Genomic DNA, 3786 nt, shown 5'->3' with positions numbered 1-3786 from the left:
TACAAGCACAAAGCCAGTGAACAAACAGATGGAGAGAAAGACCATGCTGAAAATGTGCAGGAGGGTGAGAGACCTGGCATGTAAGTGCAGGGGGAAAACAGCCCCAGGAGGGCTGCCCAGCAGGGTCCAGGGCAACAAAGATAAAATACAGATTTAGGAATTTAACTCAGGNATGTCAGAGGGGAGTGTGTGTTAGCCACGAGGAGTTAGGGAGTGACCCACCATTGAGCAGTTTAAGGTTTTTAAAATATAAGGCTGTGTATGTGTGTCTTTCATTTATGAATCCAAAACATTTGGGCGGGTGTAAAGGAGGCACACACACCACAGGGGAGTTCAGAGTAGATTAATATAAGACACTATAGCTGTGGTCACACAAAGATTCTTTTTTTTTTTTAATTAATTAATTTATTATATGTTAAGTACACTGTAGCTGTCCTCAGACACTCCAGAAGAGGGAGTCAGATCTTGTTACGGGTGGTTGTGAGCTACCATGTGGTTGCTGGGACTTGAACTCCAGACCTTCGGAAGAGCAGTCGGGTACTCTTACCCACTGAGCCATCTCTCCAGCCCACAAAGATTCTTAAGACATCAGATCTTACCTTTCATTATATCCATACCATGCCTGTCATGATGGCTGTGAACTCCCACCAAGTATAATTTTGTCTCCATCCTTAGTTTAAGCTATTATATCTTCTTTTAATATAATTTTTATTAACTTTTGGGGGGAATCTTATACATGCATATAAAGTAATTCAATTATATTGACCTGGCATCCATCCATTATGCACCCCTCATTCTCTGAACTTCCTGTTCTCCCTCTCCCTCTGTCTCTACCTCCCCCTAACCTCTCTCTCTAACTCATCAATTCCAATTTGTGAGATTCCCCATACTCATGGCTGTGGACCCATCCACTGGAGAAGGTTTACCTACCAGGGTCGACATCCTTAAAGAAACCGCCTCTCCCTTCAACTATCAACAGCTCCGAAGCGAGGGGTGGGGTCTCTGGCTCCCTCCTTCTTCTGTGCTGGCTTGATCTCCCGCCAGCAACCACAGCTGGTATGAGTCCCTGAGTGTAGCATCCTGTCATGTCCAAAGGACACTGCTTTATCCCAGTCTGCCTGGACCTCCGCCTCTTAGATCTTTCAGACCCCTCTTACTAGATGGTACCTGTCCCTAGACGGAGTGGCTTCTTCTCTACATTTCGATTAGTAAAGTCTCTGTGTTAGCCATTGTCCATGACACAAAGGAGCTTTTCTGATNANGTCCGGCTGGGAGGCACACTGATCTATGTGTCTGGAGATACAAACTGAGAGGGCAGTTTGATAGTATATCCATTTAGTGATGTAACCGTAGTAGGTTCACCCTTGGGGTCTACAAGCTCCCCCAAACCCTTGGTTCTTGGCTAGATTTACCAGTACCAGGGCATGTGTTTTCTCCTGTTTTGGTAAAGACAAAGACTGAAAATCTTTGTACGCGAGTGATGTGTAGGAGTGTCTGTGTGAATGTAGATGCACTCAGACATCAGTACTGACTGCCCCNCCTCCTTGTCTGAGAGTGGATCTCTTGTTCACCATTGCATATACCAGGGTAGATGACCTGTGAACTTTCGTGGGGTCTCCTGTCTCCATCTGCCATCTCGATGTTGAATCCGTGATCTTCCTGTGTCAGCCTCCCAAGTTCTGGGAACATGCAAACCAGGGAGGGCAGACCCCAAGTTTAGCTTTTGCTCATTGTGTTCCAGTATCTACCCTCGCTTCTCCTTCTTACATCCTGTTTACCCTTCAAAGCTATCTTTCCACAAAGGGTCCCTCCTCAGCTCTGTTCTGGAGCCTGCCAATTCTTACTTGTTAGTTTGGTTTGGTTTTTTGAGACAGGGTTTCACTGTGTAGCCCTGGCTCTCCTAGAATTCGTTCTNAGGACCAAGCTGGTCTTGAACTCACAGAGAGCCACCTGCCTCTGCCTCCCAAGTGCTGGGATTAAAAGGCTGTCAGTTCTTAGCTCAGCCTCTGACCTTGTTTAGACAGGGAGAAGGATCCAGGCAAGGATTACCTCAGCTCAGTGGCACACATCTCTAAATCCAGCACTTGGGGGAATGAAGAGAGGAGGAACCAAGATCAGCTTGTCTACATAGTTGGCTCCAAGCCAACTAGAGGTACATAATGAGACCCTGTCTCTAAAAAGAGGGCTGGGCAAGGATCTTAATGAAAGGATGAGGCTTTTTTTTTTCAATAGTGTAGCCTCTGGTGAGGTGCCTAGAATTATTGAGAAAATAATTCTAATGAAACTCACTGCGTCCCCCAAACAAGGAAAACAAACAAACAAAAAGACATGAAAATAAAAGACTGACTAGTTAGAAAGAGGAAGGGAGAAGGGAAAAGAGAAGGTCATGGGTGTATGGTCAAAATGCACTGTATATGTGTATAAAAGTGTCATAATAAAACCCATTAATCTTTTAGATTTATTTATTTTATGTAAATGAAGTATCTTGCCTGTATGAATGTGTGTGCACCGTGCACGTGCCTGGTGCCTGTGGAGGTCAGACAAAGGCAATGGATCTCTAGAACTAGAGTTAAGGATGCTGGTAAACCTTCACGTGGGTGCTGAGAATCCTACTCAGGTCCTCTGAAAGAGCAGCAAGTGCTCCTAATTGAGCCNTCTCTGCAGCCCCATGTAATCCACCATTGTGCATCATTAATATGTGTTAATAAAAAATTTAAGCAAATAGAGTAGTGACTTATCCAAGGTCAAGAAACAACCAAGACTCACTGGGAAGAGAGCCAAGGTCAGGAGAGAGACCCAGACGAAGGTGCCTTGGGACCGGGATAGTCGAGTCTGGACACGTTTGCCTGCAGAATTAGCATTTGGGAAAGACTGAATCATGACATAATGGACGTCTGCAGGCCCAGGGTTTAGGGCCATAGGTCTAGAGGAAGGTGAGGGGGGCAGGAGCAGTGACACTATAGGTCTCTTTGTGGTCTTCGAACAGTTGTTCCAGAGCCTTTATGTAGAATTGGTGACAATGATCCACTTGGTCTTCTGTGAGTTTGAGGCATGGGGACACACAGATGGGGTGGCCACTGCAGGGTGGGTGGACGTGGGTACATGAGAGGGTTCTCTTGTTGCAAATGAAACTGATGGTGGCTCTCTTCCCCAGAGACACCCACTCACTTACAGTAATGATGGGCAGAGCAAATGGTACCAGATCCCAGGAGTTGGCTGAGAAGAGACTTCGGTCCCAGAAGATGCAAGGGGAAAAATCCCACAAGTCTCTTGCAGGCAACTTGACATCGATGCCCCCAGGAGTTTTAGGCAAAAGACTTGAATCTGTAAATAGTATTCTTCCCAGTGGAGTACACAGGCAGGAGGGAGGCCCTGGGAAGGGTAGCAAGGGGGAAGAAAGGCTTGCTCTGGTTAGCATGTGTGTCTCCTCCCGTCTTAGCTTCCCAGTGTGCTGGGATCCCAGGCCTGTCTCACCTCGCCTGGCTTTGCATTGAGATAGGGTTGAAGGTCTGGTGATACTGCCCAGTTAACGAGGTGCTCATATGGAATTTTGAAGACTTGATGTTGATTCCCAGCATCTNTGTTTAAAAATGCAGGGGCAGGAGATGGGGCAGGAGAGACCTAGATTCAACTGTCAGCACCCACGTGATCTCTTACAACTGTCTTTAACTTCAGTTCCAGGAGACCCAGTGCCTTTTTCTGGCCTCCTTGGGCACTGCACACACGTGATACATGGACATGCATGTTACAGGGCATTTGATCACACATGGACATGCATGTTACAGG

This window comes from Mus caroli, chromosome 5 (genome assembly GCF_900094665.2).
Source record: "Mus caroli chromosome 5, CAROLI_EIJ_v1.1, whole genome shotgun sequence".
NCBI classification, from domain to species: Eukaryota; Metazoa; Chordata; class Mammalia; order Rodentia; family Muridae; genus Mus; species Mus caroli.
This window is presented reverse-complemented; position numbering follows the sequence as displayed.